The sequence below is a fragment of the Aquarana catesbeiana genome, linkage group LG10 (genome assembly GCF_042186555.1).
Source record: "Aquarana catesbeiana isolate 2022-GZ linkage group LG10, ASM4218655v1, whole genome shotgun sequence".
Classification (NCBI taxonomy): domain Eukaryota; kingdom Metazoa; phylum Chordata; class Amphibia; order Anura; family Ranidae; genus Aquarana; species Aquarana catesbeiana.
Window position 1 is genome coordinate 71825400 of NC_133333.1, and position 21905 is coordinate 71847304.

Genomic DNA, 21905 nt, shown 5'->3' on the forward strand with positions numbered 1-21905 from the left:
CCTACTCAGAGTGCTAAGCTTTAATCCTCCTTTATACTCTCATATGCTTTTCACTTATATTCCACTTTGTGGAATTATGATTGTCTTTTTTCATAAGCAGACTTCCCTACAAGTTACCAATGGTTCTTAAAGTAATATCTCATAATGTTCATGGCTTTAACACACCCCACAAAAGGAAAATGGCCTTTCAACACTACAAAAGAATTGGTGCAGATATTATCCTCTTACAGGAAACTCATTTTTCTTCTTCTAGACACCCAAACTATTTTGACAAAACATACAACCAATTTTATTATACCACATATCACAATAAAACCCGTGGAGTTGCTGTCTTTATACTTAACATTATTATTTTTGACCCACAACATATATACAGAGACCCAGATAGCCGCTATATCATTATTAAAGGTCAGATAAATAACAAAGAAATCACCATTGCATCAATTTACGCACCTAATGATTCTCAATCTACCTTTTTCCAGAGCTTTTTCGAGTCTCTGGAAAAACTTACCCTATTTGATTATAGGTGGTGACTTTAACCTAACAGCACACCCAGCCCTAGACAGAAGCAAAATTTCCCCATCCACCAAAGCTTTCCCTAAGTCTTTAAACCGATCTCTTAATAAATTTCAACTTATTAACTCCTGGAGGACACATAATATAGGTGCAAAGGTTTATACACAGTACTCACACCCCCATGATGTCTACACTAGACTAGATTATATTTACTGCACGCCTATATTGTTAGCAAACTCCTCTAAATCTATTATACACCCATGCCCCTGGTCGGACCATGACATTACATTTTTTGAAACTTCACATATAGGTCTCAAACTCTCCCCCTACAATTGGAGATTAAATGATACAATCCTAACAGATGCCTCAACGACACAGGCCATTACAATACAAATTGAGAATTATTTTACTGACAATGTCAATGATGAAACTCCTCCCACTATGCTTTTGGGTGGCACATAAAGCAGTCCTAAGAGGCCATTTAATTAGCCTCACTGCAAACAGAAACAGACGGAGACTCGCAGACATCAAAAGTCTTACCAAAGAACTAAACAACTTATACCATAAACTGCAAGTAACTCCATCACTAGATATTACCAAACAAATACAAGACAAGCGTAAAGCTTTGGATCTTATACTTTCAGCAAACACTGAGAAATCATTAAGATTTTCCAAGGCTAAATTTTTATTACATAGCAACTCCCTCTCATCTATGTTTGCTAAAAAACTTAGTCATGAACACAAACCCCCACATACATATAAACTCAGGGACCCCAACGGAAATATGATCACACACCCTCAAGAAGTACTTAAAATATTCTCCTCATTTTATAAGGACCTTCTCTCAAGCCCTCAACCTCCTATAGACCAAACATCTAGACTGTGGATGGATGACATTCGACTACCCTCTCTCACCCCACAGCAAATAGAGTCATTGAACGCCCCCTGTTCAGAAATGGAACTGACCCGAATTATAAAACCCCTTAAAACCTCCACAGCTCCTGGCCCAGATGGTTTTTCATCTTCATATTATAAAAAATTTGCCCCCCTTCTAACCCCTCATTTGACTAACCTTTTTAATTACATTCTCAACGGCGGTCAATTTCCTAATGAGATGCTTCTAGCTAATCTTTCCCTTATTCCTAAACCGCTTAAAGATCACTCTCTTCCTCAAAATTTTCGCCCTATATCAGTATTAAACAATGATCTCAAAATCTTTGGAAGACTACTTGCAGACAGACTGGCAAAAGTTATCACGAATCTAATACACATTGATCAAACCGGTTTTATCCCTGGAAGACAAATTGTCGATAATGTTAGACTGGTCACTAATATTATCCAAGACGCAAATCTACACTCGCGTAAGCTTTGCCTCTTAAGTCTGGATATTCATAAAGCGTTTGACAGCGTTAGCTGGTCATACCTTAACTTTATACTACCCAAATTTGGGATATCAGACAAATTCTTGCTGGGATTTAACGCCCTTTATCATAATCCCCGAACTAGAATAAGAATCCCAGGTCATAACTCAGAATTTTTCCCCCTTAGTAGAGGAACTAGACAGGGATGTCCTCTTTCCCCACTTTTATTTGCCCTTGCTCTTGAACCATTAGCCCATAAAATAAGGAATAACAATGATATAAAAGGATATACTAAAGGGGAAAACAAATTTAAACTCAGTTTATATGCTGATGATGCTCTTATATTCCTCACAGAACCTATTACCTCTATCCCATCCCTCCTTAAGGAACTGAAACTTTTTCATAACATCTCTGGTCTCAAAATTAATATAAATAAAAGTTCTGCCATGCCAATTAACCTTTCTCAAAACACGCAAAATTTATTATCGAGCAATTTTCCTTTGATATGGTGCCCTAATTCATTTAAGTACCTTGGAGTTTCTATAACCCCAACACATAATCAATTATATAAGTCCAATTATATTCCTCTCTTTTCCAACATCAACACTATCCTTAACTCTTGGTCTTCATTTCATATCTCGTTCCTAGGCAGAATATGTGCCATCAAAATGACAATCCTACCCAAACTTTTATATTTTTTTCACACCCTACCAATTAACATCCCAAAATCCAAATTATTCTCTATACAAAGAAATATTAACAAATTTATATGGGCAGGTAAAAAGCCCAGATGCAGCTATGCCTTGATGCATAGACCCCAGTCTGCGGGAGGTTTAGGTCTTCCCAACATCTGGCTATATTACCTTGCTGCTAGACTAACCCAGCTTTCCCAATGGTTTAACCCCCATACACGAGACCCCTTGGAAAAAAATTGAAATTACCTCTATTAAACCACTGTATCTACAAGGAATATTATGGTCTAACACCACATCATACAGTAAACTTTCTAAACTAAATATTATAGTTGCCCAATTTCTCCAACTTTGGAATATACACAAAGATACTTTCAAACTTTCCTCTAACACCCCCCCCTTAGCATCCTTTTTAGGTGACACCAGATTTCCACACGCATATAATAACGAAAGAACCTTCTTAAATTGGATTAATAAAAATCTTACTACACTTAGATCCCTACAACTAAAATGGAATTTTACCCCATTCCCTTCATTACAATCTATACATGGCCTCCCTTCTTCAGAACTTCATCATTACCAACTAATTAAGAGATTCTATGCTGAGTGTTTTGCACTTTCAACAAACCCCTCCAACACAGTATTTGAACAGATCTGTATTTCCTTTTCTAGAGACAGAGGTTTGATCTCGAAACTATATAATTTCTTAAACAGTGTTGGAGTCCCAGATAAATCCGCGCAGATGATTAAATGGGAGTCAGATTTAGGCATCACATTCAGCATAGATGACTGGTCGTCTATGTCAATTAATCTACGGAAAAGTAACAAAGCCATATCATTCAGAGAAACCCCAATTAAAGTATTCTCAAGGTGGTACCTAACCCCAGTGAAATTACATTCATACTACCCTTCAGTGTCTCCAAATTGTTTCAGAGGTTGTTCAGATCCTGGCACATTCATTCACATATTCTGGTCCTACTCCCACCTAGACCTAATATGGCGTAAAGCCTTTGAAATCATTGAATCCTCCTCAAAACAAAAAATAACACCTATACCACAAATTTGTTTATTATTTGCTAATGTCCCAAATGTCCCCCTTCCATGTACCAGACTAATTCATTCTCTATGTAGCTCTATACTCTGGATGATTGCTTACAATTGGAAATCCAATAATCTCCCATGGCTACAAGTTGTTTCTAGAATGGAATTGATTAAACTTGCTGAATGGATATACCACACCCTTAACGATACTATACATATACACAAAAATAAATGGTCTTTTTGGATTTCAGATTAGCACTTATATGTTTTCGCTTACTTTTTATCTATATGACTTTTGTACCTGTAAGTTTTTGTATACACAGTCTTCATGATTACATGTTTTCATTTTGGACTTATAATCCAAAAATGTATCTCAGTTTCCTACTTTAAAGATAACTCTGTAACATTGTGACATGCTCTGTTAATATTCTTATTTTTTTTATACCTCTGTGAAACTTCCAAATAAAACTTTTGTAAACAAAAAAAAATTAGATTGCAAAATTATGTTCCAGGGACATAACCAGCATTGTGGTTAGTTTGACAAGAATTATTCAACTTACTCTTTTCTATAGAAGCCTCATTGTTTAACACAAACGGCAAAATAATAAAATAAGCTTAACCACTTGACAACTGGGCACTTAAACCCCCTTCCTAACCAGACCAATTTTCAGCTTTTGGTGCTCTCACATTTTGAATGACAATTACTCAGTCATGCAACACTGTACACATATGAAATTTTCGTCCTTTTTTTCACACAAATAGAGCTTTCTTTTGGTGGTATTTGATCACCTCTGGGTTTTTTATTTTCTGTGCTATAAATGAAAAAAGACCGAAAATTTTGTAAAAAAATGCATTTTTCTTCATTTGTATTATAAAATTTTGCAAATAAGTAATTTTTCTTCATAAATTTGGGCCAAAATTTATACTGCTACATATCTTTGGTAAAAATAACCCAAATTAGTGGATATTATTTAGTCTGTGTGAAAGTTATAGAGTCTACAAGCTATGGTGCCAATCACTGAAAATTGATCACATCTGATCACACCTGATGTACTGAGGCCTATCTCATTTCTTGAGACCCTAACAAGCCAGGAAAGTACAAATACCCACAAAATGACCCCTTTTTGGAAAGTAGACATTCCAAGGTATTTAGTAAGAGGCATGGTGAGTTTTTTGAAGTTGTTATTTTTTCACACAATTCTTTGCAAAATGAAGATTTTTTTTATTTTTATTTTTTTTCACACCAAATTGTCATCACAACAGGTTATTTCTCTCACATGGCATGTACATTACACAAATGACACCCCAAAATATATTCTGCTACTCCTCCTGAGTATGGGGATACCACATGTGTGAGACTTTTACACAACCTGGCCACATAAAGAGGCGCAACATTGAAGTAGCACATTCAGGCGTTCTGGGTGCATAAATTACACATCTAATCTCTCAACCACCTATTACACTTTTGAAGGCCCTGGAGCACCAGGACAATGGAAACGCCCACAAAGTGACCCCATTTTGGAAAGCAAACACCCCAACGTATAATCTATGAGGCATAATGAGTCTTTTGAATGGTTCATTTTTTTCCAGAAGTTTGTGGAAAATGTGGAAAAAAAATGAAAACGCATTTTTTTTTACACAAAGTTGTCCATTTCTAAGATATTTCCGACACATAGCATGTACATAGCAAAAATGACACCCCAAAATATATTCTGCTACTCCTTCCGAGTATGGCGATACCACATGTGTGAGACTTTTACACAACCTGGCCACATACAGAGGCACAACATTGAAGTAGCACATTCAGGCGTTCTAGGAGCATAAATTACACATCTAATCTCTCAACCACCTATTACACTTTTGAAGGCCCTGGAGCACCAGGACAATGGAAACGCCCACAAAGTGACCCCATTTTGGAAAGCAAACACCCCAATGTATAATCTATGAGGCATAATGAGTCGTTTGAATGGTTCATTTTTTTCCAGAAGTTTTTGGAAAATGTGGAAAAAAAATGAAAACGCATTTTTTTTTACACAAAGTTGTCCATTTCTAAGATATTTCTGACACATAGCATGTACATAGCAAAAATGACACCCCAAAATATATTCTGCTACTCCTTCCGAGTATGGCGATACCACATGTGTGAGACTTTTACACAACCTGGCCACATACAGAGGCGCAACATTGAAGTAGCACATTCAGGCGTTCTAGGAGCATAAATTACACATCTAATCTCTCAACCACCTATTACACTTTTGAAGGCCCTGGAGCACCAGGACAATGGAAACGCCCACAAAGTGACCCCATTTTGGAAAGCAAACACCCCAACGTATAATCTATGAGGCATAATGAGTCTTTTGAATGGTTCATTTTTTTCCAGAAGTTTTTGGAAAATGTGGAAAAAAAATGAAAACGCATTTTTTTTTACACAAAGTTGTCCATTTCTAAGATATTTCCGACACATAGCATGTACATAGCAAAAATGACACCCCAAAATATATTCTGCTACTCCTTCCGAGTATGGCGATACCACATGTGTGAGACTTTTACACAACCTGGCCACATACAGAGGCGCAACATTGAAGTAGCACATTCAGGCGTTCTAGGAGCATAAATTACACATCTAATCTCTCAACCACCTATTACACTTTTGAAGGCCCTGGAGCACCAGGACAATGGAAACGCCCACAAAGTGACCCCATTTTGGAAAGAAAACACCCCAACGTATAATCTATGAGGCATAATGAGTCTTTTGAATGGTTCATTTTTTTCCAGAAGTTTGTGGAAAATGTGGAAAAAAAATGAAAACGCATTTTTTTTACACAAAGTTGTCCATTTCTAAGATATTTCCGACACATAGCATGTACATAGTAAAAATGACACCCCAAAATATATTCTGCTACTCCTTCCGAGTATGGCGATACCACATGTGTGAGACTTTTATACAACCTGGCCACATACAGAGGCGCAACATTGAAGTAGCACATTCAGGCGTTCTAGGAGCATAAATTACACATCTAATCTCTCAACCACCTATTACACTTTTGAAGGCCCTAGAGCACCAGGACAATGGAAACGCCCACAAAGTGACCCCATTTTGGAAAGCAAACACCCCAACGTATAATCTATGAGGCATAATGAGTCTTTTGAATGGTTCATTTTTTTCCAGAAGTTTGTGGAAAATGTGGAAAAAAAATGAAAACGCATTTTTTTTACACAAAGTTGTCCATTTCTAAGATATTTCCGACACATAGCATGTACATAGCGAAAATGACACCCCAAAATATATTCTGCTACTCCTTCCGAGTATGGCGATACCAAATGTGTGAGACTTTTACACAACCTGGCCACATACAGAGGCGCAACATTGAAGTAGCACATTCAGGTGTTCTAGGAGCATAAATTACACATCTAATTTCCTTACAATCTATCACATTTTTGAAGGCCCTTCATATTTCTAACACATAGCATGAACATACCAAGAATTACACCCTAAAATACATTCTGCTGAGCAAAGGGTAAACAAAAGATTACCTGTAGTTTTAGTAGTGCAGTTGTCCACAGGAGGAGAGCCCTGATCCAGGCAGCAGGCAGGGACGTGGTCCTCCACAGTGAATGGAATTGTCCAAGCAGCGGGCAGGAATATTGTCCATAGTACAGGCAGGGATAATGTCCTTGTACAGTCCAGGGTCAGTGCACGTAGAGACATTGCCAGCAGTGCCAAAATATTGGTCCTGGTAGTAAGCAGGAACATGGTTCAAGTAGCAGACCAGGAAAGAATGGGGACAGGGGTAGAGGCTTCTCCCACCCAAATCTCTTTGAAGCCTCCGAGTCTCCAGACCCTAAATCTGGGAATGAGAAAACTAAAACGTTAGATTTCTTCATCCAGAAAAACATTTCTGGAGCCCCTCACATATGTGAGACCCCTGTGTTCCCACTAGCATAGCAGGGTAAATGATCAGTCCAAGAGGCAGGCAAAAAACGTGGTCAAACAGTCCAGGGTCAGTTCCAGAGCAGGCAGAGGTAGGTACAAATCAGCGTTAGGCATAAGCTTGGTCGTATAACAGGCCAGGGTCAGTTCCGGAGAAGGCAGAGGTATGTTTATCGTTAGGCAGAAGCTTGGTTGTATAACAGGCCAGGGTCAGTTCCGGAGAAGGCAGAGGTAGGTACAGTTTTAGTGTTAGGCAGAAGCTTGGTCGTATAACAGGCCAGGGTCGATTCCGGAGAAGGCTGAGGTAAATCAGGTTCAGTGCAGTGGCATAAGGGGTGTGGAGGAAAATTACAGGAAATGAGAATTACGTTTACCATACTTCCCTAATATTGTAGAGAAGTATGGTAACGGCGGAAACATTCACTTATACAGAGGCCTGGTTGGGAAGGACAATCGGGACAATAATACGTGGTGTCTCTTCTAATTCCTCTTCTGGAGCACACCCGGCATTTTTTCTGACGTCTGTGGCCTGTTTCACGGGGGGGGGATTTTGTCAGGAAAGTGGCGTTCGTGGAGTCTGCTCACGGAATCAGAGCGAATATTTTCTGGTGGGCTTTCAGGGTACAAAAGGGAGGAGATTACTTGTTCCTGGTATTGCAGATAGGATACGGGGGTCTCAGTAGATTCTTGGTAAATTACGTAAGTGTTGTACATGGCCAAACTGAAAAAATAAATGGACACTTTTTTATACCAGTGACGGGATTTTCTTGTGGGAAGGTAGGGTTCAATCATCTGATCGTTGAAGTCCACTCCCCCCATAAATAAATTGTAATCATAAATACAAGCAGGTTTCTGGATTGGGCCGTTTCTTCTTGGGACTTCCACGTAGGTGTCATTGTGGATTGTCGTCAGCATGTGGACGTTTCGTCTGTCCCTCCACTTGACAGCCAATAGCTCCTGGTTCCGCAAAGCCACCGTATCCCCTCGGCGTAGCCTTTCATTTACCAATTTTTGCGGGAAGCCTTTTCTATTGGTTCTTACAGTACCACATGCTGGGGTGTCCCTCCGGTGAAGATTGCGGAAGAGGGGCAAGCTAGTATAAAAATTATCCACATAAAGGTGGTACCCCTTTCCAAGCAGTGGATAAACGAGCTCCCAGACAACTTTGCCGCTGGTTCCAATATATTCTGGACATTCAGGGGGATGCAGTTGGGTGTCCTTGCCTTCGTACACCCGGAAGGCGTAAATGTACCCCGTGGCTCAGTCGCAAAGTTTATACATTTTAACCCCATATCGGGCCCTTTTGCTTGGGATAAACTGTTTGATGCCAAGCCTGCCTGTAAATTTTACAAGGGACTCATCAACAGAAATATTCTGGTCGGGGGTATATAGCTGGGGAAATTTTTCTGAGAAATAATTTAGGAGTGGCCGAAGTTTGAATAATTTGTCAAATGCTGGGTCATTTCGGGGAGGGCACTGGGTGTTGTCATTATAGTGAAGGAAGCGCAAAATCATAAGGTATCTTGATCTTGGCATTTTTGAAGATAAGAGTGGCATGTGGTGGACGGGGTTAGTTGACCAATATGAGTACATTTCGTTTTTTTTTGTGAGACCCATTGTAAAAGTTAGGCCTAAGAAAATTTTAAATTCTGCTATGGTAAGCTCTCTCCACTCAAAGGGACGGGCATAACTAGAGCCAGGGTTGCTTACGATGTACTGCTGTGCGTAAAGGTTGCACTGGGCCACAATGGATGATAGAAAGTCTTCGGTGAAAATCAAATTAAAAAAATCGAGCATGCAAAATTATCGGTGTTCACCTGGACACCTGGCTGGGCGGTAAAAGGGGGGATATTTGCTGCTCCGGAATTAGGGGGAAGCCACAGGGGGTTTTGAAGGGCATAGGGTAGGCTGGCATGGCCTCTATCCCTTTGGGGCTGAGATGACACCCTACTGGTGCCTGGCCTTTGTTGCAGTGGCTCTTCACTGGAGGTGGACGGCACTGCGCTGGAGGTGGACGGCACTGCGCTGGAGGTGGACGGCGCTGCCCTGGAGGTGGACGGCACTGCCCTGGAGGTGGACGGCACTGCTCTCGAGGTGGTAGTAGGCTGCTGCTCCACGCCAGAACGCCTTCTTTTCACGGGCACACGTTCCTCTTCTGATTCTGTATCGGACCCGCTGCTTGTCACGGGTTCATAGGCCGAATCCTAATCGGACAGAGACTCAGAGAGCTCCCCGCTGCTCTCATCGGTCATGCTAAGACGCTGGTAGGCCTCCTAGGCCGTAAATAATTGTTTTGCCATACTGGTAGCTGGTGAGGTTGATGTGGCGCAGATGAGCACTGATGGGCACAGGTGGCACTGGTGTGGCTCTGGCTGCACTGGTGTGGCTCTGGCTGCACTGGTGTGGCTCTGGTGGGCACAGAGGTGGCTCTGGTGGGCACAGAGGTGGCTCTGATGGGCACAGGTGGCTCTGATGGGCACAGGTGGCTCTGATGGGCACAGGTGGCACTGGTGTGGCTCTGGCTGCACTGGTGTGGCTCTGGCTGCACTGGTGTTGCTCTGGTGGGCACAGAGGTGGCTCTGGTGGGCACAGAGGTGGCTCTGGTGGCACTGGTGGGCACAGGTGGCACTGGTGGGCACAGGCGGCACTGGTGGGCACAGGCGGCACTGATGTGGCACTGGCGGCACTGATGTGGCACAGGCGGCACTAATGGGCACTGGCGGCACTGATGGGCACAGGTGGCACTGGTTGGGCACAGGTGGCACTGGTTGGGCACAGGTGGCACTGGTGTGCACTGTAGTGGCACTGGTGTGGCTCTGGTTGCACTGGTGTGCACTGTAGTGGCACAGAGGTGGCACTGGTGGGCTCAGGCGGCACTGGTGGGCACAGGCGGCACTGGTGGGCACAGGCGGCACTGGTGGGCACTGGTGACACTGATGTGGTACTGCAGTGGCGCAGATGAGCACAGGTGGCAATGATGGGCACAGGTGGCACTGATGGGCACAGGTGGCACTGGTGTGGCACTGGTGTGGCACTGGTGGGGCACTGGTGTGCACTGGTGTGGCTCTGGTGGCACAGAGGTGGCACAGAGGTGGCACAGAGGTGGCACAGAGGGTACAGATGTGGCACAGGTGGCACAGATGTGGCACAGATGACACTGTTGTGGCACTGTTGGGGCACTGTTGCGGCACTGTTGGGGCACTGCTGTGGCACTGCTGGGCACTGGTAATAAAAAAAAACTCACTGTTCGGCACTGTGAAGCTCTCCTCTCCTCTCAAGCTGCATCGGTGTGAGGAGAGGAGAGCGATGAACTTGTGCTGACCCTGCAGCACAGCCTTTGTTGACATTTGTGATCGCTCCGTCATTGGACGGAGCGATCACATGGTAAAGGGCCGCTGTCATTGGCCCTTTACCGCGATCCGTGTTGCGCCGGGTCCCGTGGACCCGGCGAACACGGATGTTCCCGTGTGCGCGCCCGTCATAGTACGTCCTCCCAGAGTTATCCAACCGCCCTGCAGCCGTCATTCGGCTATGGGCCGGTTGGTAAGTGGTTAAAGAAGTCTTCCAGACTAGGTTTCACTAAAGCACAAAGCATTGTAAATATTTCAAGGGGCATTTACAAGATCCTTTAAACCTCCTCTTTTGTCACATCGTGACAACCTGTCTATTGGATCTTTACAACGTGAAGTTTGCCCCTCAGTAAAATCAAGCTGTCCATTTATTTCATCTAATGCTTTTGTATTAAATGTATGAAATGTTCTATTTGTGCTAGTTAAAATGCACTTATAGCATTGTTCCTCGACACTTCAATCGCAGGTGCTCTCTCTCCACCTCCGCGCCCTGTTCTGACGATTGGGAATTTTTCCACTAGTGTGACTCCTCGTAAGCCACGCATGAGCATGTTGGACTCCCCTTCTGATGTGCCGGTCAACCGGGGACTCTTGTGGGATCAATTTAAGAGGTCTTAGAGAACCTTAGGATCAGGAGATACTTTACAACACAGTGTGACTGGTAACTATACAATATGATGTTTGCTATTATTTCTATATTTATATATATGAATTCCAATATATGAAAACACTTTTTCACAGCGAACAAATCCTCTGAAGAAGACCCAGTGGGGTTGAAACGTGTCAGAATTCGTGTACTATCAACATTTTTGTGTTTTAATGTTTTGTACTATTGTGTTTAGCTTCATTTGTTTTGTTTTTATATCTCCTGTAGCACAGCTCATATTTTAACTTTCATTGTTATTGATGCCATTAATAAAAACCTATTTTAAATCCCATGCAGTATTTTTCTACCATATCTACCATATCCGCTGCCTGGAAAACCCCATATGGGGGACACTCCCTTTTTCCAGCCTAATTTCACTGACCACCCTCAGGGAGTGGTACGGTAGCTTCCCTCTTGACTTTTGGCGATATCGTCAACTCACTGATTTTGTCTCCCAACAGCGCCACATATCTCCAATTACAATTGCCTACCCTTACAGAGTTTGAACGCATGTGGGTAGCCGAAGAACCTCTACAGCATATGATCTCAACTCTTTATAAATTACTTGATTCGGCTCCCCCTAACCCTAAACCATTCTTCATTAGGGAATGGGAGTGGGATCTCAGGTGTGAGTTCGCCAAGGAGCAATTGCTCCACTTGTACCATCTCACACACTCTAGCTCAGTAGACTCTAAAACACAAGAAAAGAACTATAACATGCTGTCCCAGTGGTACAGAGTGCCCACTTCCCTTGCTAGAATTTACTCATCAGTCTCTGAGTTGTGTTGCAGGGGATGCGGGCAGAGGGGAACACTCCTCCATGTTTGGTGGGACTGTTATTATTATTATTATTATTATTATTCAGGATTTATATAGCGCCAACAGTTTACGCAGCACTTTATAATATAAAAGGGAGACAATACAGTTATAATACAATAAAATACAAGAGGATTAAGAGGGCCCTGCTCAGAAGAGCTTACAATCTAATAGGGTGGGGCAGGTGGTACAAAAGGTTGTAACTGTGGGGAATGAGCTGATGGAAGTGGTAGGAGATTAGTTGGAGACGTGATAGGCTTTCCTGAAGAGATGAGTTTTCAGGGATCGCCTGAAGGTAGCAAGAGTAGGGGATAGCCGGATAGATGGAGGTAGCGAGTTCCAAAGGATGGGAGAGGCTCTGGAGAAATCCTGGAGACGAGCATGGGAGGAGGAGATGAGAGAGCTTGAAAGCAGGAGGTCTTGAGAGGAGCGGAGAGGTCGATTTGGATGATATTTGGAGACAAGATTAGTGATGCAGCTCGGGGCAGACTGTTCGTTGGTTTCACCCTTTTGGTCTGCTGTCCGCAGACGCATATCGGATAGTCTAGGTATAGATGTACCTTTTTCGCCGAAGCACTTTCTGCTTCACATCCCTCCCATCCCCCTCTCTCACTATAAACGCAGTGCTCTCCCTTACCTCCTCAATGCCGCAAAGCACCTTATATCGATTCATTGGAAAAGCCAGCGGGTTCCGAGTGAGTTGGACTGGTTTGGGAAGGTGACAGTGATGTTGCTTTGTTAACTTTGGTGAATCCTGCGTTTTAGCAACTTGTCCAGGTGAACCAAACCCTGAATCAGGTTCAGAACCAGATACAGAATTAGCATTGATGTTCCTAGTGTATCTACAATGAACCAGGTGCGTAGGTACACACCTGGTTCATTGGCTGATAGGATATATCTATATCCCATCAGCCAATGAACCAGGTGTGTTTGCCAATTTATAAAGGCCTTAGCGTTACTTGTATATAATTTTCTTTTGTATATTTTTTTTCTTGTCTTATATGTTCCTTCTTTACTTTATTTTTATTGTGCGAGCCCTCTCTCCTTCCCCCAAAGTGTCAGGGGAATGTCCACTTAGATCGAAAATCTAGGACAGGGATGGGCTTGTACTAGTAATAGTTATACTCATAGTGTAATGTATTATGGTGCTACTGATATCAGTATTTGTTCTTGAAGTGCATTTTGCCTTCCCTTTCCCCCTACCCTTTTGCCTGTACAAGGTTTTGTATGACTTAAAATGTAAAATAAAATAAAGATTATTTAAAAAAAAAGATCAATTCAATTTCCCCCACCCACTGCACTGATCACCTGCTCAAAAGACATGCAATTCCCTCTTCTGGGGGGAGGGGAACTGCAGGGGCTTCCCCGTGCACCTGGGGCCAAAAAAACCCTCTTATTTTCCTTTATCTCTGTTACTAATTAACAGGAGCAACGTATATTAAGTCACACTTGGACCAAAATTAATATGCCACTCGTTTATTTCCGGGTACAGTGGAACCTTGGATTACGAACATAATCCGTTCCAGGAGAATGCTTGTAATCCAAAGCACTCGCATATCAAAGTGTAACGCTTCAGGCAGTGAACTATGTTGGGTTGTGTGGATCACAGCTTCGGGAGTCTATGAATACTATTTTCATAACAGTTAACTTTAAATTTGACAGCTATCAGGTAGGAAGACTCAGATAAGTTTGGAAATACAAATGGTTTTATTTAGAGTGGTAATACACAGCCATAACAGGGAGCTTCAGAGGTAACTTAAGCGTGGTAGCAGTACACAGGAATAAAGTTTATAGGAAACGTAAAGATACTTGCAGTGAGAGGATTTCTGGTGATGGGGTCACCCAGTGGCTTCTTGAGAGATGTACTGGTCTCCTATGTGGAAAGGAACAGGTAAGGTTTTCTGCTGGCAAAGTAAGCTGACTGTGGGTAGGGCAGAGGAGAGCCCCTGACTACTAGTGAGGAAGGGGCTCTGTCCGGCCCAACAACTGGAAGTTGGAGGGGCTCTGTCCGGCTCAAGTTTGAGGTGGTAGACGGGGCTCTGTCCGGCCCAAAAGAGAGATGATAGTCGGGGCTCTGACCGGCCCAAAAGAGAGATGATAGTCAGGGCTCTAACTTGCCCAATAGAGAGTGAAGACAGCAGTCTTCTGATGGAGATCTTTGCATGGCATCAGGTTCTTAGCACGAACGTCAAGTAAATGGCGTTGGCTGTTTAAATAGGGACAAGAGGTGGAGCCGGGTGATGTCGTTGTGACGTCATCAATCTGCGACTGAGTTTTTGGAGATATCAGAGCTCCCAGTGGAAAGATAAGAACACTGCAGGAGAAATGTCGGAGCCTCCAGTGGAGGGATAAGGACATTACAGGATAAGAACATTACAGGAGAGATATCGGAGCCTCCAGTGGAGGGATAAGAACATTACACAAAGTGAGTTTCCCCATAGAAATATCAGGAACCAGGAATCAGACCGAGACAGAAGTATAGTTAAATCACACTTGTTTAATAATAATAATAATAATAATAATAATAAAAACAGAGTAAGCGTAGTCAAAACGAGCCAGAGTTCAGTAACCGGATTGGGTAGTCAGCCAAGCAAATGTCAGAGAGCCAGGGATAAAGGTAGTAGTACAGCAAGCAGGATCAGGAGCCAGAAGGAACGTTAGCTGAGCAAGTCTTCAACAGGAATGCAGGAGAAAGTCTCTGTGATGTTGACAAAGGCGAAGGCAGAGATCAAGTGAGCTGGACGACTTTAAGTAGGCAGGACTGACAAGCAGAATCAACAACAGCTGGGTAACTGTGGAGAGAAATGGGAGCTGGCAATTAGCCGACATCTGAGCGGCCAGCTCAGAGAAGGAAGGGCTGAACACAGCCCTGACAGTACCCCCTCCTCAATGACCTCTCCCCCTCAGAGGACCACGGTGCTTAAGTGGAAAACGTCTATGGAAATCACGGAGGAGGACAGGGGCATGTACGTCTGAGGATGAGACCCAAGAGCGTTCCTCCGGACCGTACCCCTTCCAATGCACCAGGTACTGTATGCGCCCACGGCACCTACGGGAGTCAACAATGGATTGTACTTCATACTCCTCATGGTTCTCAACATGTATAGGGTGAGGACGTGGCACCGAGGTGGTAAAGCGATTGCATACCAAAGGTTTCAATAAGGAGACATGAAACACGTTTGAGATGCGCATACTAGGAGGAAGGTCCAAGGCGTAAGCTGCTGGGTTAATACTATACAGGATATGGAAAGGCCCGATAAAACGAGGTGTGAACTTCAAAGTAAGAACACGAAGTCGGAGGTTGCGAGACGGCAGCCAGACTCTGTCCCCAACCTGGTAGGAAGGTGCAGGCAGGCGTCTGCGGTCAGCATGGAGTCTGTACCTATCATTAGCATGTTGCAAAGCCTCCTGAACTTGTGCCCAAGTGGAACGAAGACCACAGAGATGCTCCTCTAACGCAGGAATACTCTGCGGAACAAACGAGTCAGGAAACATGGAAGGTTGGATGCCATAATTCGCCATAAACGGGGACAATCGGGAAGCCGAATTCAAGGCACTGTTGTGAGCAAACTCTGCCCACAGTAATAGGTCTGACCAGGGTATGGGTTGTAGGAGGCCCACTGGAAGGTGTTGTGGAGTCTTACTCTGAGCACACACGGAACAGGCAGCTATGAAGGCAGTTACATCAGCCCGTAGACTAGGCCACCAGAATTGTTGGGAAATGGCCCAAACAAGTTGATTCTTCCCAGGGTGGCCAGCTGCCTTGGGAGAACGAAAAGAGCCAATTGTGCCCTTCTGGGAGAGAGGCGCTTAGCCTCAGACATGAATGTGAGAGTCTCTATGGTCAGTAAAAATGAGAACCGGCACAGTGGTACCTTCAAGGAGATGTCTCAAAGTTAGGACGTTGATACAGAAGGGCGTCAACTCCAGTCTCAGAAGCATCAACTTCTAGGATAAAAGGCAACGTAGGATCAGGATGTGCCAACACAGGAGCAGAAATAAAGGCAGCCTTAAGACTCTCAAAGGCCTTAATGGACTCCGGAGACCAACTCTGTGGGTTACCGTCCTTTCTGGACGTACTTTCGATAATAGTTGGCAAAGTCCAGGAAACGCTGAAGAGGACGTAAACCCATGGGTCGGGGCCACTGTAGGACTGCCGAAAGTTTCTCTGGGTCCAAAAAAAACCAGCAGTGGAAATGACATAGCCCAGGAATTTAACCAGTTCACAATGGAACTCGCACTTTTCCAGTTTACAATAGAGATTGTTTTCTCTTAGTTTTTGAAGCACTCGACAGACATCTGTGTGGTGGCTCTCCAGGGACTTGGAAAATATGAGGATATCATCGAGATAAACCACCACACATAACTGCAACAAATCTCGGAGGGCATCGTTAATAAATTCCTGCAAATCTGCCGGGGCGTTACAAAGGCCAAAAGGCATTACGAGGTACTCATAATGGCCTGTTCTGGTATTAAATGCAGTTTTCCACTCGTCGCCCTCTGTAATCCGCACAAGATTGTATGCCCCTCTCAAATCAAGCTTCAAGAAAACCGTTGCTCCCTTGAGATGGTCAAATAACTCTGTAATCAACGGAATCAGGTAGGCATTCTTAATCGTGAAACGATTGAGACCCCTATAATCAATACAAGGTCTCAGTTCACAAAGGTCTTCTTCTTCACAAAGGATTTCCGGATAAAACCTTGAGAAAGTGCATCTGCAACATACTCCTCCATGGCCTTATCCTCCAAGACCGACAAAGGGTAAACCCGGCCACGAGGGGGTATGGCACCAGGTTGAAGATCAATTGTACAATCATAAGGCCAGTGTGAAGGCAAACTACCGGCTTGTCCTTTGTCAAAGACATCGCTAAAATCGCGGTACTCCTCCGGCAGGGAGGAGAGTGAAGAGGTGCACAGGACCTTGGCTACCTTCTGCCAATGCCACCTAAGGTCTGTCCATGACAGGACCTCAAGGTTCAGGCGTTCCCTGGACGGGTAGGACAAGACTTCAAAAAGTGACCTGCCTGGCCACAATAAAGGCACAATCTCTCCCTCCTCCTAAAGGCTCTCTCATCCGCAGAGAGACGCATGAAGCCCAAGTGCATAGGTTCATCTTCACTGACCGACTCGGTACCAGGAGGCATGGGAGGTGAGGGAAGCACGGGTGGGACTGCAAAGCTTGGAGGCAAACGAGTCAATGAGAATGGCAAACGTAATCAACCTCTCCAGCTCAGTGGGTATATCTCGGGCTGCTATCTCATCCTTGATGGAATCTGAGAGACCATGAGAAAAAGCAGCCATGAGGGCCTCATTATTCCAAGCAATCTCTGCTGCCAGAGTACAGAATTCAATGGCGTAGTCGGCAACAGTTCTTGTACTCTGTTTGATGAACGTAAGGCACTTGGCAGCAGAAGCTGAGCATATGGGAACGTCAGATACCCTTTTAAAGGAGGCCACAAAGTCAGGGTAACTCAAGACAACAGGTTTTTGTGTCTCCCATAGAGGGTTTGCGCAGGCCAAGGCTCTCTCAGAAAGCAAAGATATCACGAAACCTACTTTGCTTCTGTCCGTGAGAAACACCTGGGGCAGCAAAGTAAGTCTCAACCTGTTTGAGAAACCCTCTGCATTGAACTGGATCGCCCCCAAATCGCTGGGGAAGCTGAGCGGAACCAGACATACCTCTTATAGGGGTAATACTCAAGGCGGGTGCCTGCACAGAGACTGGTGCAGCAGCAGGGTTGGCCTGCAACTGATCCATGTGGTGATCTTGCTCATCCAATCTGGAAAAAATATTACCAACAAGTGGATTGACTATAACTTCTGAATTTATGGCCTTCTCCTACTATCAGGAACCATGAATCAGACCGAGACAGAAGTATAGTTAAATCACACTTGTTTAACCACCTCAGCCCCGGAAGGATTTACCCCCTTCCTGACCAGAGCACTTTTTACAATTTGGCACTGCGTCGCTTTAACTGCTAATTGCGCGGTCATGCAATGCTGTACCCAAACAAAATTTGCGTCCTTTGATGGTATTTCTTTTGATGGTATTTGATCACCTCTGCCGTTTTTATTCTTTGCGCTATAAACGGAAAAAGACCGAAAATTTGGAAAAAAAAATGATATTTTCTACTTCTTGTTATAAAAAAAATCCAATAAACTCAATTTTAGTCATACATTTAGGCCAAAATGTATTTGGCCACATGTCTTTGGTAAAAAAAATGTCAATAAGCGTATATTTATTGGTTTGCGCAAAAGTTATAGCGTCTACAAGCTAGGGTACATTTTCTGGAATTTACACAGCTTTTAGCTTATTACTGCCTATGTCATTTCTTGAGATGCTAAAATGGCAGGGCACTACAAAACCCCCCCAAATGACCCCATTTTGGAAAGTAGACACCCAAGGAAATTGCTGAGAGGCATGTTGAGCCCATTGAATATTATTTTTTTTGTCCCAAGTGATTGAATAATGACAAAAAAAAAAAATTACAAAAAGTTGTCACTAAATGATATATTGCTCACACAGGCCATGGGCATATGTGGAATTGCACACCAAAATACATTCAGCTGCTTCTCCTGAGTACGGGGATACCACATGTGTGGGACTTTTTGGGAGCCTAGCCGCGTACGGGGCCCCGAAAACCAAGCACCGTCTTCAGGCTTTCTAAGGGCGTAAAATTTTGATTTCACTCCTCACTACCTATCACAGTTTTGAAGGCCATAAAATGCCCAGATGGCACAAAACCCCCCAAATGACCCCATTTTGGAAAGTAGACACCCCAAGCTATTTGCTGAGAGGCATGTTGAGTCCATGGAATATTTTATATTTTGACACAAGTTGCGGGAAAGTGACACATTTTTTTTTCTTTTGCACAAAGTTGTCACTAAATGATATATTGGTCACACAGGCCATGGACATATGTGGAATTGCACCCCAAAATACATTTAGCTGCTTCTCCTGAGTATGGGGATACCACATGTGTGGGACTTTTTGGGAGCCAACCGTGTACGGGGCCCCGAAAACCAATCACCGCCTTCAGGATTTCTAAGGGTGTAAATTTTTGATTTCACTCTTCGCTGCCTATCACAGTTTCGGAGGCCATGGAATGCCCGGGTGGCACAACTCCCGCCCCCCAAATGACCCCATTTTTTAAAGTAGACACCCCAAGCTATTTGCTGAGAGGCATGGTGAGTATTTTGCAGCTCTCATTTGTTTTTGAAAATGAAGAAAGACAAGAAAAAACTTTTTTTTTTCTTTTTTCAATTTTCAAAACTTTGTGACAAAAAGTGAGGTCTGCAAAATACTCACTATACTGCTCAGCAAATAGCTTGGGTAAGATAAGTTTGGAAATACAAATGGTTTTATTTAGAGTGGTAATACACAGCCATAACAGGGAGCTTCAGAGGTAACTTAAGCGTGGTAGCAGTACACAGGAATAAAGTTTATAGGAAACGTAAAGATACTTGCAGTGAGTGGATTTCTGGTGATGGGGTCACCCAGTGGCTTCTTGAGAGATGTACTGGTCTCCTATGTGGAAAGGAACAGGTAAGGTTTTCTGCTGGCAAAGTAAGCTGACTGTGGGTAGGGCAGAGGAGAGCCCCTGACTACTAGTGAGGAAGGGGCTCTGTCCGGCCCAACAACTGGAAGTTGGAGGGGCTCTGTCCGGCTCAAGTTTGAGGTGGTAGACGGGGCTCTGTCCGGCCCAAAAGAGAGATGATAGTCGGGGCTCTGACCGGCCCAAAAGAGAGATGATAGTCAGGGCTCTAACTTGCCCAATAGAGAGTGAAGACGGCAGTCTTCTGATGGAGATCTTTGCATGGCATCAGGTTCTTAGCACGAACGTCAAGCAAATGGCGTTGGCTGTTTAAATAGGGACAAGAGGTGGAGCCGGATGATGTCGTTGTGACGTCATCAATCTGCGACTGAGTTTTTGGAGATATCAGAGCTCCCAGTGGAAAGATAAGAACACTGCAGGAGAAATGTCGGAGCCTCCAGTGGAGGGATAAGGACATTACAGGATAAGAACATTACAGGAGAGATATCGGAGCCTCCAGTGGAGGGATAAGAACATTACACAAAGTGAGTTTCCCCATAGAAATATCAGGAACCAGGAATCAGACCGAGACAGAAGTATAGTTAAATCACACTTGTTTAATAATAATAATAATAAAAACAGAGTAAGCGTAGTCAAAACGAGCCAGAGTTCAGTAACCGGATTGGGTAGTCAGCCAAGCAAATGTCAGAGAGCCAGGGATAAAGGTAGTAGTACAGCAAGCAGGATCAGGAGCCAGAAGGAACGTTAGCTGAGCAAGTCTTCAACAGGAATGCACGAGAAAGTCTCTGTGATGTTGACAAAGGCGAAGGCAGAGATCAAGTGAGCTGGACGACTTTAAGTAGGCAGGACTGACAAGCAGAATCAACAACAGCTGGGTAACTGTGGAGAGAAATGGGAGCTGGCAATTAGCCGACATCTGAGCGGCCAGCTCAGAGAAGGAAGGGCTGAACCCAGCCCTGACAGTACCCCCTCCTCAATGACCTCTCCCCCTCAGAGGACCACGGTGCTTAAGTGGAAAACGTCTATGGAAATCACGGAGGAGGACAGGGGCATGTACGTCTGAGGATGAGACCCAAGAGCGTTCCTCCGGACCGTACCCCTTCCAATGCACCAGGTACTGTATGCGCCCACGGCACCTACGGGAGTCAACAATGGATTGTACTTCATACTCCTCATGGTTCTCAACATGTATAGGGTGAGGACGTGGCACCGAGGTGGTAAAACGATTGCATACCAAAGGTTTCAATAAGGAGACATGAAACACGCTTGAGATGCGCATACTAGGAGGAAGGTCCAAGGCGTAAGCTGCTGGGTTAATACTATACAGGATATGGAAAGGCCCGATAAAACGAGGTGTGAACTTCAAAGTAAGAACACGAAGTCGGAGGTTGCGAGACGGCAGCCAGACTCTGTCCCCAACCTGGTAGGAAGGTGCAGGCAGGCGTCTGCGGTCAGCATGGAGTCTGTACCTATCATTAGCATGTTGCAAAGCCTCCTGAACTTGTGCCCAAGTGGAACGAAGACCACAGAGATGCTCCTCTAACGCAGGAATACTCTGCGGAACAAACGAGTCAGGAAACATGGAAGGTTGGATGCCATAATTCGCCATAAACGGGGACAATCGGGAAGCCGAATTCAAGGCACTGTTGTGAGCAAACTCTGCCCACAGTAATAGGTCTGACCAGGGTATGGGTTGTAGGAGGCCCACTGGAAGGTGTTGTGGAGTCTTACTCTGAGCACACACGGAACAGGCAGCTATGAAGGCAGTTACATCAGCCCGTAGACTAGGCCACCAGAATTGTTGGGAAATGGCCCAAACAAGTTGATTCTTCCCAGGGTGGCCAGCTGCCTTGGGAGAACGATAAGTCTGGAGCACAGCAGTACGGAGACTCTCTGGGACAAAGCAACGGTCACAAGGTTTCTCAGGAGGAGCGTGGACCGGAGCAGCAAGAATTTTGTCACCCAAAAGGAGAAGTAAGACTGGTGCGAACCGTAG

The 21905-nt window shown here is 44.2% G+C and overlaps 2 pseudogenes; both read right to left on the bottom strand.

Annotated features, from left to right (window-relative positions):
* Positions 1–12213: 12213 nt before the first annotated feature.
* Positions 12214–15748, bottom strand: LOC141109845 (uncharacterized; annotated as a pseudogene).
* A 4369-nt stretch (positions 15749–20117) lies between these two features.
* Positions 20118–21391, bottom strand: LOC141109846 (uncharacterized; annotated as a pseudogene).
* Positions 21392–21905: the final 514 nt, after the last annotated feature.